The following is a 15,077-nucleotide window of genomic DNA, read 5'->3' on the forward strand; positions in this document are numbered from 1 at the left end:
CTGCCCAGTACTGGCCTTAGTTCAATTTTTAATATTATTTTCTGATTCTAAATCTTCTGTGTTCATCCCACGCTTCTTTGAACTCAGTCACAGTTTTACTCTCCACCACCTCTCTCGGGAGCGCATTCCAGGCATCCACTACCCTCTCCGTAAAGTAGAATTTCCTAACATTGCCCCTGAATCTACCACCCCTCAACCTCAAATTATATCCTCTGGTTTTACCATTTTCCTTTCTCTGGAAAAGATTTTGTTCTACGTTAATACCCTTCAAGTATTTGAACGTCTGAATCATATCTCCCCTGTCTCTCCTTTCCTCTAGGGTATACATATTCAGGGCTTCCAGTCTCTCCTCATACGTCTTCTGGCGCAAGCCTCCTATCATTTTCATCGCCCTCCTCTGGACCGCTTCAAATCTTCTTACGTCCTTCGCCAGATATGGTCTCCAAAACTGAACACAATACTCCAAGTGGGGCCTAACCAATGATCTGTACAGGGGCATCAACACCTTCTTCCTTCTAATTGCTACTCCTCTCTTTATAAAGCCCAGCATCCTTCTGGCAGCAGCTACTGCCTTGTCACACTGTTTTTTCACCTTTAGATCTTCACATTATTACAAGCATTGGAAAGTGGTGTCATCACAGATAAGGAATTTCGCTATTTGTGCCAGGAACATCCCACTAGCCCTGTAATATACTTTATTCCAAAAATTCACAAAAGCATATCTGCCCCGCCAGGTCGTCCTATTGTATTAGGCATTGGCTCCTTGTTAGAGCCACTATCCGATTTTATTGATTTTTATCTTAAAGATCAGGTTATCAAAGCTAAGTCTTAAATTAAGGACACCACGGATATGCTCAAGCTTTTACAATCGTTTAGCACTGTCCCTCAGGGGGCATTGCTTGTTACTCTTGACACCAGAGAATTGTACACTAACATTCCTTAAGATGCTGCAATACAAGTTATACATAAACATCTCAGTACTTTAAGCCTTTCTCCAGCTAGGCTTGAATTTTTGTAAATTACACCACCCACGAGGAGGACCCGCTGTACAGTAACTCAGCTCAGAGACATAAAACTCTGAAGAGGGGGAGGTAACCCCCTCTTGGGGCAAGAGTTTACCATCCAATCATAGCTTAATCAATGATAAAAGCGGGTCCAACTCTAAGGTGTAAAATTAATTTGTAACTGTATGTATATCTTAATTGAAGTACAGTATTCAATGATTTCAAAAACTTTTGCACTCAGGTTGACACTGGAAACTTAAAGAAGCCTCACTTAACTTAATTTCAGGGGAAGCTCATCAGGGTCCCAACGCGACCCCGTTTCGGTGTTTGCTTCGGTGTATGTGGGGTGCACCACTCGGTGTTTAAAGCTCCGTATTGGGGATCATATGAGCCGAATACGTACAGGAAGCCCCTCTGGTGCAACATTGGCAACATGAGAATCACACTTTGATGGATCTTAAATTTACAGTGTTGGACTGTTTATTTAACACCAGGGGTGGCGACACTGCCCGTATGCTGTGGAGAAAAGAACAAAAATGGATCTTCAATTTAAATACTCTCCACCCAAATGGCCTCAATAATGAGATCAAGTGGGTAGCGTTCCTCTGATCACGTCTGACCCATTTTTTGCAGTTTACCTCTGTGAAAAATTTTTTTGTGCTTCTGTCAAGTGATTTAATGATGTCATCACGTTCTTACGCTCGATTTTCTCCTCCCCCTCCAGTTTAAAAGTCGGAGCGGGTGCCGGCGTTCTCCGTTGCACGGAACTCTTTCACTTTTTTGACCGGTATATACTCTCTATGTGCTTTTTCTCCGATGTGTCAGCTACAAATATTTAATTGACTTGCACGGATATGTGGCCTTTAGAGCCTCTGTGCCCGTATCTGGTGCACATTCTTATGCTTATTGTTTTTGCACTTCAGATCACTATTTTTGAACTTAATATGGTGTGACTCCTTAGCAGAAATGAACTTTCAGTTGGCGGGGTCTCCTGAAGCAGACACCGAAACGGGGCCGCGTTGGGACCCTGATGAGCTTCCCCTGAAATTAAGTTAAGTGAGGCTTCTTTAAGTTTCCAGTGTCAACCTGAGTGCAAAAGTTTTTGAAATCATTGAATACTGTACTTCAATTAAGATATACATACAGTTACAAATTAATTTTACACCTTAGAGTTGGACCCGCTTTTATCATTGATTAAGCTATGATTGGATGGTAAACTCTTGCCCCAAGAGGGGGTTACCTCCCCCTCTTCAGAGTTTTATGTCTCTGAGCTGAGTTACTGTACAGCGGGTCCTCCTCGTGGGTGGTGTAATTTACTGAGTCAGTCTCTTATTTACAGCCAAGCCTCTTTTCTGACTCCCTTGATACATTGTCCCTGCTGTATTGGAAACACAGGCTTGAATTTTTGGCATCCATAGCACGCAGTGCCTTGGAGAAAAATTATTTTCAGTTTGACACCGAATTTTTCTTACAAATAAAGGGCACTGCCATGGGTGCCACTATGGCATGCCTATATGATAGCGATTTTGAGGATCAGTTTGTGTACACATCCATTTTTCAACAGGATATTTATGTATGGAAACGTTTTATAGGTGACATTTTTGTCATCTGTACCAGCACAGAGGAGCAGTTTCAGGTGTTTTTACAGTGGTTGAATGCTTGCGATTTGAACCTACAGTTCATGGCTTCAGTTGGTCATTCAGAGATTTCATTTTTGGACATACAGATCCACCTTTCTCAGGGTTAGTTTGATACCACGATACACCGCAAAGACACTGATAGGAACAATCTTCTACTGCCTCCTACGTTTTGATAGCTGTCGCCCCAGGCACTTGCGAGTGAACTTACTAGTGGGCCAATTTTTGAGGTTACGATGCCTGTGTAGTACAGTGGAGGAGTATAAAAGAAGATCTAAAGATATGTGGCAATGTTTTGTGGAAAGGGGGTATCCGGTAGGGTGGTCATAAAAAGGCTTATAAAAGAGCGTTATATGCTCAATGGGTTCATCTTTTAGAAAGTACACCTGATTCCATTGAGCCACGACTGGTATGCACCCTTCCGTACTAATACCAGGCGTTTCAGATTAAGAAGATCATCAGGTACCACTGACACATCTTGCAAGTGCATGAGGGATTTGATCAATTTCCCATTTTTGCATATTCCAGCGGAAGAAATATGCGAGATCAGATAACCACCTCTCAATTTTTAAGTTCCAATCACAGCCATCTTGTGATTCCTAGGGGTCATTACAAATGTGGACGGTGCAACATATGCTCTCATGCCATTGAAACACAGGAGATTACGCGCCCCCGATTACATAAAACTTATATTTTAAATCAACACACAAGTTGTGATACTGAAGGGGTCGTGTATATAATCTTTTGCTTATGCCACTTGCTGTAAATAGGTCATACCACCAGGACCATTCAGGGGCGGGGTCACTGAATACCTTAGTAAGATCCACCAGGGTGACATGGGAGCTCCACTTACCCAACATTGGCAGGCACGGTCTCACACTTTAGAAGATTTAAAGTTTGTGGTGTTGGAGGCTCTGAGTTTAAAAGAGATGGAAATAAGCAAGCCTTGCTATGGAAGAAAGAGCAGTCATGGATATTTCATTGGCAGACAGTGGCTCCAGAAGGATTAAATCATGGAGTGGTGGACATTTCTACATAGATGATTGACACTCAGGAGGGTAGTTATACCAGGATATGGGTTGAGAGTGACGTCAACAGGAAGTGAAGTAATCATGGGAGAAGAATAAGGTATTCACCCGCAGGGTCGCGAGTCTGTTTGAAATACTGCACTGTTTTATATCATGAATGGTGTTTTCCATCTTTTCTTGTTAGGAAGAAATTTCACTCATTCTCTACAGCCAGCGTGAGGGGGTTCTCTGAGGAAGCCACAGGCAAAACGCGTCAGGACCCGCTGGAGTGAGACAATTTCTCAACTACCTTACCTTCATTTCAAGCTAAGTAACTATAATGATTTGCATCTTTATTATTTGAAGACTGTTCTTAGAAAGAATGAACACTTAAAAAAAAATTTTTGGGGCACGGTTTAAACCTTTCTACCAATTGAAGATGTTGCAATGATAGATTACTGAAAACACTTACAGGGGCTTGCTTCCGATTTGTGTTTTTCATACCATCAACTTGGTTCTGAGCACCTTTGTTGGTTTGAAGGACTTATATTTATAAGTGTCTCCCCCCCCTTTTTTGGTTTGATGAGTTGATAAAATATATGTTGTCATGTTGCAGGTCAGTGCACTGTTCTCTGTGGTATAAAACATATGGCATGCTGTCTGCCAGTTTCACAGCCAAATTTTGGAACTCCGAGTAACTTCTCTTCGCCTATTCCGGTGACAAGTACTGCAATTCTGTTGATCATTTCTTTACTTCCAGAAATATCCAGGAAGAGTTTTCCTTCAGAGTGGCTGCTTCCTCAATGTGAATGTTGAAGTGAGCTTCTTAAAAATGTCATTTCATTTACATCAAAGCCAAGTGCTAAGGCAACAGCATCAGTGACAAATGTGGCACCCTGTCTGGCAAATTAATATGATCTAATGCTCCAATTACTTCAGGATGTGCAAGGATGTTCACCTTTGGCCATTCTGACCGAGAACTGGAACAAGGGGCTCTGCTGACTTCAAAATCAAAAGTAAACCAACAATATTCTTAAAATCTGATAATCCACTAGTCAGGGACAGAAAAGTAGCAGTTCACTGTGTAGAATTACCAACAATGACATTTTCTGCCTTTACTTTGGCTACAAACTTACCAAATATTTCTTCTCGGGCACTCTCTTTCTATCCTCTTTTTTGCAAGTACTGTAGTGTCAAATGCTAGCCATGTTGCATAGTGAAACATCTTGCATCTGCACAATTAAAAATTGTCTATCTTCTTTGATTTTCATCACTGGTAGCAATATCAAAAAGGCCTTCTTTGATGGCTTCTTGATTCACCAGATCATATTCGTTGCATCTGTGCAAGTTATTTTTTAGCCTATCATATTCATCATAAAACTTCATCGATATGCGAATCCCTGAGTCTATTCATTGATGTGGTTTTCTTGCATGCAGCCAAATTTACAGGGCCTTGAACATGGCCAGATGAGCTGCCTTTTTCAAAGCAGCCTTTATGTCGGTGTGTAAGTACATCATCAAACAAAGAACATCCAAATTCCCTGTGCCTATATGAATATTAGAACTCTGGGACCAAAGGTTACCCTGGTGAAGGATTGGGGGTCAAGGATCACTACCTATTTCTTACTGAAACATGGCTAACCTCAGACTCCAATCTACTCAAAATAGGGATACAAACTCGGCTCTCAGAAGGTCAGCTCTGGAGTTCAGTGAATTAACTATCACCCCAATTGTAAAAGACCCCAAAGTCTCCATAGCTTTACCATCTAACTACGGACCCATTGTCTCAATACCTATTTATGTAAAGGTCATGGAAGACTTAGTAGCACAATATCTTTCTAACTGCATAGAAAACCACAACTTGTTATATCCTTCGCAATCAGGGTTCAGGGCCAACTTCAGCACAGACACACTAGTAGGAGCACTACTTGATACAGCCAGACAATAGTTGAGTGAAGGCGGGAAGATACTGATCCTACAGTTCGATATTTCCTCTTCTTCTGATTTGGTAGATCGTGATATTGTACTACAAATACTGGACACTTCGTTAGTGCCCGTCCCTAGCAGCCATTCTTCAGCACTGTTTCTAGTCTTTTGACATTCTTACTTCTTAGTTTTAACCCTAAAATGTGGTATCCACTCACTTTCAACTGGCGCAGTGGTTAAAGCTATATCCTCAGCACCCTGGTGTTGTGGGGTCAAACCCACGCTGCTCCTTGTGACCCTGAGAAAGTCACTTAATCCCCCCACAATGCCCCAATTACATTAGATAGATTGTGAGCCCGCCAGGACAGACAGGGAAAAATGCTTGAGTACCTGAATAAATTCATGTAAACCGTTCTGAGCTCTCCTGGGAGAATGGTACCGAAAAAATAAATAAATAAAATAAACAGACTTTCTGCTTTGCAGCAGTACTAGCACTAAATTGTTATTATTCAAATAACAATAAAAATGTTGCTATCAATAACACCAGCTTCAAAGAATAGCTATTTAGTATCCAACCAATATTAAGTAACAGTTTCTACCACATTATCACATTGTTATGAATAGCTAGCCGCATTACGAGGATATTGTAGGACCATGAGCAGTCCCTAAATTTGTCCCAAATTACTTCAAATTTTAACCATATCTTATCTATATTAGTTGGAACATATTCAGACTTGTGGAGGAGTTTTCTGACGAGGTTGAATTTTTACCATAGTCTTATGGACCACCCTAATGTGGGAACACGCCTCCAAAAGATCAAGAGGCCAGAAACTCCCCGAGACATACTGTCAAGATCGCAAAGCAAAAGTCTCCACCCAGATATGATGGACCCTGAAGGAACTGTAGCCAGATGCTGGGTCAGGACCATCTATTTCCAGGCAGCTGCAGTGCATTGACTGTTTTGGAAGCAGGGGTTGGGAGGAAGGTGCTGCTAGGATTAGGGGTATGTTTGCAATCAGGGGAACTGAGTATGGGTGGGTTGGGGTAGATTTGTATCTGACTGTTGGATTTGGATACCAGTGGAGTTTGGCAGTTGTGCATGGTGTACGAGGGCAGCGAGGGAACAGTGGCAAGGGTAGAGAGAGGGTTGATGGTGCACATAGGAGCTGAAGGTGTGAGCAGAGAGAGCCAACCAGAGAAGCTAACCGGATGCTTATTGCGGCAAGTAATTTTGATCTACAAAAAAATTGCATAGGGAGCCATTTTAGCCAGAACTAAGGAGACACATCCTTTCAATTCAGTCAATTTATTCAAAATGTAATGCAATAGAAAGACAAAGTCAGAGAAACTGAAAAAAATCTCAATAAACCTAAAAATGTAATGACGAACATTTCAAGAGGTGCCTGGGAGGGGCAGAGGAGGAGAAGAGGCGCCGGCGCCCCTGCAAAGATGGCACCTAGGGCAGTCCATCCCTTACTACATCACTTGGCGCAGTATCTGAGAACATAACATTCGTATACCACATTACCCTTCAGATCTATGCAGTTTAACAAAGTAAAAAACTGCTACAGAGAGTGAAGTGCAAATCTAGTCTTTCAAAAATTTCCTAAATAAGTAGGTCTTTAACAACTTCCTGAAGTTTTGATATTATGTAGATGTAAAAACAACTGGCAAAGTCAGCGTCCCCCAAATCTGCTTGAAATTACAGTAATCAATTATATCTTTTATAAAGGCAACCTTTGGGCGATGGGAAGTCAAAAAGTGTAGCTATTTGAGTAGAATGTCTAAGATGGGAAAATGAACTTATCTACTAGATAGGCTGGAGCCCAGCCTATTTTGTAACAAATTTAAACTTAACTGTGCAGCTCCCCATAGTAGGGAGTTATGTGGTCCGATATTTTCAAATTAAAAATCAGACGGATTGCTGTGTTCTGTATTAATCGGAGTCGAGCCAGATTTGAGAACATGGGACGTAGACTGTTAAAGATGGCAGATGCAATAGCAGATGGAGTGACCAAAACAAATCATAGTCGGTGCACTGGAAATAAATTAGATATTTCTGGAAATCTGCTTACATCTGGCAAAAATGAAAATGTAATTACAAGAAACAAGGTTCTACAAATAATATGTACTTAAAAAATAATAGAACAGGATGTGAGAACTGCAGCTGAGGTAGATACTTAAGCTTAAAGGCTTCACTATGTAGAACCAGCTGAAGCTTCATTCCTACAAAGGCTGCCCCCAGACTGGCCCTTACATCATACAAGCACTATTCTCTTTTACCTGCTGGCCAGCACAGCCTCTGCTATGAGAAATTGACTTTCAAATTAAAATCCCTCTGTACATGCACAGCCAGCCACTACTGAAAATTCAAGTATTACAGCTGCACAGCATCAACTTTTAATATCTTGCTGCAGTTGAGCCAGAGACAAGCTGTTAGAAACTATTATAAAAGAACAAAATTACTGAACAAACATGGATTTAGCCAAGGGAAGTCTTGATTCATCAATCTGCTGCATTTTTGAAGGGGTTAATAAACATTTGAAATATATACAAAACATTACGGCAGATAAAACCCATATGGCTTTATCCAGTCTGCATATCCATACCATCTATTATTACTCCCCCTACCTAAAAGATTCCATGTGCTTGTCCAATGCCATCTTAAATTCAGATGCGGTGTACAACCACCTCCACCAAGACCATTCCACACATCCACAACCTTTTCCATAAAGTAGCATTTCTTTAGATTATGCCTATGCAAATGCTCTTTCACCTTCATCCTATATCCCCTCATTCCAGAGCTTCCTTTCAGCTGAAAGAGATTTGCCTCTTGTGAATTCATGCCAAGGAGGATTTTAAATGTCTAATCAAATCTCCCCTCTCCTGCCTTTTTTTCAAAAATAGACATACTGTATTAAGATCTTTAAGTCTGTCCCTAATCCCTTTATCGGAAAGGCCACTGGCCATTTTTAGTAGCTGCCCTCTAGACCAACTCCATCCTGCTTATATTTTTTTTTTTAAAGTGCAGTCTCCAGAATTATACACAGTACAGTACTCCTCTGAAATCTGCGGGGGTTGCGTTCCAGAAGCACTCATGAATTTCAATAATTGGATGCGGTTTAGCAGTGGGGATCAGAGGTGGGAGAGGGCTGCAGGGGCGGCTGTTGCGAATGCCGATGCGGGCTTTGACCCGGGCCGGGATCGCTGGTCCAGCAAAGTGGATCGGACGGCCGTAGGATGTGCAAGGCAGTGTCCCGGGTCATGGAAGAGGTGGACAGAGAATATTTTTGCGGAGGGAAACAAAATGCGAATAACTAGGGCCACGAACACTGAACCACGAGTTTGCAGGGGAATACTGTACTCTAAACGGGTCTTACCAGAGCTAAGAGAGACACTATCACCTTTGTTTTCCTGCTGGCAACTCTCTCTAAGCACCCAAGCATCCTTCTGGCTTTCACCGTCACCTTTTCTGTTTGGCCACTTATAATCACAAGCTTGAGTTTTCGAAGTCCAAATGCATACCCACAAAAATTGTTACTTAAGAACATAGGAATTACCATACTGGGAGAGACTGAAGATCCATCAAGCCCAGTATCCTGTTTCCAACAGTGGCCAACCCAGATCCCAAGTAGTAAACAGATTTTATGATGCTTATCCTGTTTGTTTGTTTTGAATATACTGTAAGCTCTGTCTTATGCGTCTGTGTACACTCTTGTAGTTGCATTATAGACATAGGTAGTAGTAGTTGCTTTCTTTCAAACCTATATGCCCCTGGTTTAGTTGTTTGCTATCATCATAGCTTCACTATTTTAACTCCATGTCTCTTATTTGTAATGATTAGACTGCAAACTATACATTCCCCTTTAATCAGTTTTATCCTGGCTCTGCTCCAGTCACCATTTCTTGAATGCCATGAAGTGTGAAAGCTATTCACTTTCCCAAACCCTGCAGTTTACCCTTCACCATTGGTTCTTGACAACATTTCTATGCCCTAGAGACATGGACCATATCCTAAGAGTACATTTTGATGTGCAGCTCACATTTTTCCTTCAAAACTTTTCTTTGCATTTCCTTCTTTGCCCTCCGTCAGATACACACTGTTAAATCATTTCTGCCATCTAATCCGAGATGCGTTCTTATCTTTGCCTTGTTTATCAGTAGTCTGGATTACTGCAACACTCTATAGAGTTCTTCCAAAAAAAAGCCCTTCAGATCAGATATCAGACTTCTGCACAATGCAGGCAAGTATGACCATGTTATACCACAGAACACTGGCTGCCAGTGCTAGTCAGAGTTAAATATAAAACCCATGTCATTGTTTACAATAGTCATCTCCCTACTGCCCTGAACTCCCAAGCCTTCCTTGTAGGCCAATACATTCACTCCTTTCCTCCCAGGCCTTCTTTCTATCTGTGCCCCTCCCTTCACATGTTCCATCCACATCCTTTAGCTACCTAGGTCCATATCTCTGGAATGCCTTCCAGAAAACATTTATGCTCCAAAAATCTAGGAAATAAAACTCCAAGGTAAATATGCAATAGAGAGAAAATGGGGAGGAACTGTACACATCAACCAGAGATTTTTTTAAAAAGTTTATTAAATACAAGTAATTGTTTAAATTCCAAACATACTATGGGCTCCTTTTACGAAAGTGTGCTAAGCGTTTTAGCACACGCACTGGATTAGTGCGCGCTAGCCAAAAATCTACCGCCTGCTCAAAAGGAGGCAGTAGCGGCTAGCATGCGCGGAAATTTAGCACGCGTTATTCCGCGCGTTAAGGCCCTAGCGCGGCTTTGTAAAAGGAGCCCTATGTGTCATAAAATAGTATATTAAAACCAATCTATCTTGCAGCCCAGACATGGACCGTGTCGTGTCTGCAAGATTGATTGTTTTTAATATACTGTTTTATGACAACATAGTATGTGTTTATCTCTGGTTGATGTGTACAGTTCCTTCCCCACTTTCTCTCTATTCCAAAAAACATCTGTCATGAACCTTCTTTTAACCTACTTAAAACCTGGCTTTTCCAACTTTTATTCATATCTCACTTTTTTATTATTTTACTTCATTTTTCTTCCTTCTCTTCTGAACTTCAGAGAAATAATTTATTTTCTTTTTTTCAATGTGTTATATTTGTAAATCGCTTACATCTAGGGGTGTATCTAGTACCCTCAAGTAAATAAATAGTGCCTGTACAGCACTGTGTATATCTTGTATGGTTAAGTACAGCAATCAGAAAATCAGGGGAATCACTTTGGCTCCTTGTGACCCTGGGCAAGTCACTTAACTTTCTACTGCCTCAGCTACAAATAAATAAATTATGTTTATTTATTTATAACCCGCTTTTTACAGAGCGGCTCACAATTTAAACATACACAATACAAATCATACACATTTAAAACATAAAAAGACAAGTGACCAGCGCTTGTACTTATACAGAACATCAATTCCCATGTTTCATATTACAAAACATGTGTCTCTTCAATAACTTCTTAAAAACACCAAGATTACCCTGTTGTCGTATATACATAGGCACACGATTCCATTCCTGCGAGCTGATGCACGAAAACATGCTTGTTTGTGTAATGTTCAATCTCAGATACCTAACGGGGGGTGGGGGGGGGCAAACAAGTTTGCGCGATGGACAGAGCACAGCTTTGAAAATGGAATATAAGACTGAATAGTGCTCATCAGGTTTGCAGGTGCTTGTCCATGCATGCACAAATAAACCAACACAAGCAATCTGTAACATATACGTTCCTCTAATTTTAACCAGTATAACTTCACATAATATTCTATCACATGCTCCGTTCTCTCCAAACAAAAAAGTGTTCTTATTACCGAATTTTATGCAACCTGCAACGCACATAATGAAGTTGCGGGTAAATCCAAAAGAACAACATTGCAATAGGCGAGACACGATAGTACCATTGACTATAAAATGATCTTAAATATGCCATCCTGCAAAAACGGTCTATGCCTACCCAAAAGGCACAGCCTGAAAAAGATTTTTTTTTTACTAGTTCTTGAACATGGCTTTTAAATGTTAATTTCGAGTCCACTAATGCACCCAAATACTTGATCTCCTCAGAAAATCTTACAGAGGTGTCTAATAGCTGATATATATATTAGTTAGAGTGAGAGCCCACTAGGGACAGGAAAAGTACTTTTATATAATATACTGCATAAACTAATTTGGTTGAACAACAGAGGTGGTATATCAAATGTATGACCCATACCCATACATCATGACATTAGTGGCCTGGATGGAAGTAGCTGAAAAAAAGACAAAGTTGGGAAAGGATGTGATCATGATTCATGAATTCTACTATGTATATATTTGGGTATATATACAGTATGTCTGTGTTGCCTGCAGGTTGGTTAAATGTATTATTATTATAAAGTTTATTTTTTTTTAAAAAAATTTTTTATTCCGCTCAACCTTCTAAGCGGCGTATAAGTAAGTGCTAATGGGGAACCAAAGACACAGGCTTACAAAGGTAGAACTTGAGATAAGTTACAAGACAAATATCTCATAACATATAAATGAACGGGCACAAGAGGAAAGAGGGAGGAACTACAATAATCAAGTAAAGTTAATGTAAAAGGCAGGTTTGAAAGGAAGGAAAAATAATAATAATTAAAAATTAAAATTTTTTTGTGTGAAAAGCATCTTGAAATAGAAAGGTTTTTAGGTTATTTTTAAAATGAGAAAGAGAAACTTCTGTATGAAGATGGTTAGGGGTAGAATTCCAAAGAGAAGGGGCAGCTACCGCAAAATTATTAGATCTAATAGTATTGATATGTTTTAGGGAAGGAATTGTTAGGAAATTTTGAGATGTAGAGCAAAGAGCTTTAGAGGGGCAGTAAGGTATAATTTGTGTGTGTGTATTGCTTGTAAGTTTTTGAATGGATGTCTACAATGGTGTGGGGTCAGTGTGAGTAGGCTTTGGGGGCATTGCAGGAAAGTAGTTGGAAAGGAGGATTTCCCTAACTTATGTTTCACTGTAGGTAAGTTTCTATGCTGTAGGATAGAATGCACTTGATCATATTTTTGGGAGGGGACTTATTTCTTTAAAATTGCTGGTTTTTGTCTTTTTGCTAATTTTTTTTTCCCGCTCATGGCAAGTTTAAACCCAGTCTGTCTATCTTTTGGCAGAATAACTTTCCAAAAATTGAACAGATGGATGGACAGACAAAAATTTCTCAAGCCCTTTTGTATAGTTCTTTCTTACAAGGAGAGAAAAGAAAAATTGCAAGAAGACCTTAATAATAATAGCCTTATTTATATCCCATTATTGGAAGACTGGGCATTCAAATGGCAGATGAAATTTAATGCGGACAAATGCAAAAATGATGCACATTAGGGAGAATGATTCAATCACATTTACCCGATTGCTGGGGTCCACCTTAGGTGTCAGCACACAAGAAATAGATCTCGGTATCATTGTAGACAGAACACTGAAATTTTCTGTGGCAGCCAGAAAAATCAAGCATGATGCTAGGAATTATTCGGAAAGGAATAGTAAATAAGATCAAGAATACTATAATGCCACCAAGCCACGCTTGAAATAGATATTAATAGAATATTAAGTGTGATATTGAAGTAAAAAATGTTATATTTATTGTTACACTTATTGTAAGATTTGAAAATAATAAAGACTTGGAAAAAAAAAAAAAAGAATGCTATAATGCCTTCATATCACTCCATGGTGTGACCTCACCTCAAATACTACGTTCAGTTCTGGGTAACGTATCTCAAAAAAAGATACAATGGAATTAGAAAAGGTTCCAAGAAGAGTGACTAAAATGATAAAGGGTTGGAATTTACCTCATATGAAGAAAGGCTAAAGAGGTTAGGGCTCTTCAGCTTGAAAAAATAAGGCTGATGGGGGTGGGGGGTGTCTATAAAATTCTGAGTGGTGTTGATTGGGTAAAAGTGAATCAATTTTTTTTACTCTTTCAAAAAGCACAAAAACTAGAGGACACACAATGACATTATATGAAAATAGTTTTAAAACAAAATAGGAGGAAATATATTTTCACTTAATAGTTAAGCTCTGGAGTTCATTGCCAGAGGTTGTGGTAACAGCAGTCAGCATATCTGAATTTAAAAAAGGTTTGAACATAGAAAAGCAATACTGGGTCAGACCACTGGTCCATCTAGCCCAGCTTCCTGTTTCCGACTATGGCTAATTCAGGTCACAGTACCTGGCAGAAATCCAAATAGTAGCAACATTCCATGCTACTGATCCAGGGCAAGCAATGACTTTCCTTATGCCTGTTTCAATAGGACTTTTCCTCCAGGAACTTGTCCAAACACTTCTTAAACCCAGCTACACTAATCACTGTAACCACATCCTCTGGCAATGAGTTCCAGAACTTAAACTATTCTTTGAGTAAAAAAAATATTTCCTCCTATTTGTTTTAAAATTATTTCCATGTAATCTAAGCATCCCTTGATTTTTGTACTTTTTGAAAGGGTGAAAAATCAATTCACTCTTACCCACTCTACACCACTCAGGATTTTGTAGACCTCAGTCATATCCCCCTTCAGCCTTCTTTCCTCATACAAGAGGAGTTCCATCCCCTTTATCATTTTGGTCGCTTTTCTTTGAACTTTTTCTAATTTTGCTATACCTTTCTTGAGATATGGCGACCAGAACTGTGTGATACAGAGGCATTATAATATTCCTGGTCTTATTTACCACCCTTTCCTAATAATTCCTAGCATCCTGTTTGCTTTCTTTGTTGTAGCCACTCACTGGGCAGAAGATTTCAACATAGTGTCTATGCTTATGTTTATTAGTACTTATACACCACCCTTTGCAATAACAGCAGAGCGGTTTACAATTTTAAACTCCAAGAAAAGGAACTCCATTAACAAAGACACTCAGATCTTTTTCTTAGGTGCTGACTTCTAAGGTGGGCCCTAGCATAAGGTAATTATGATCTGGATTATTCTTTCTGATGTGCATCACTTTGCATCTGTACAAATTTAATTTAATCTGCCATCCATAATCCACTATTAGAAACATAGAAAATTGCTGGCCTACATTTCAAGAAGACGTGGCCGCTGAGCTTATCGCAGCTGCGGCAACCCATCCCCCCGGCAGGAGGAATGCCCAGTCCCTCTTGTCGGAACCCCCCCATTCTCCCTGTAAAGATCCTCGGCAGGAGCGATGCCCAGTCCCTCCTGCCGGAACCCCACACCCCAAAAGATAGTCTACCCAGAAACCCCCCTCAAGCCCATTCAGAACCCTCCCCAAAAGCCCACCTGGAACCCCACCCACACCTTATTGAGATGGCCGGCTGGAAGTATCCGCCACTAGAATGGCGGGCCTGCCCCTTCCCGGTGCATCATGGGATACACAAGGGAGGGGCCTAAGGCCCTGATTGGCCCAGGCACTTAAGCCTGTCCTGTAGGAGGCCAACCGGAATCTTAGGCCTCTCGCAGTGCATTCCAATTGGCCAGATCCCTTAGGTGGTCCCAGCAGGAG

General features: G+C 40.4%; 1 protein-coding gene across 3 annotated transcripts in view; it reads right to left on the bottom strand.

Annotated features, from left to right (window-relative positions):
* NUDCD3 (NudC domain containing 3) overlaps positions 1 to 15,077 on the bottom strand; it is an 84,604-nt gene that overhangs the window by 44,765 nt on the left and 24,762 nt on the right. The gene's annotated exons all lie outside the window — the stretch shown is intronic.

This window comes from Geotrypetes seraphini, chromosome 6 (assembly GCF_902459505.1).
Source record: "Geotrypetes seraphini chromosome 6, aGeoSer1.1, whole genome shotgun sequence".
NCBI lineage: Eukaryota > Metazoa > Chordata > Amphibia > Gymnophiona > Dermophiidae > Geotrypetes > Geotrypetes seraphini.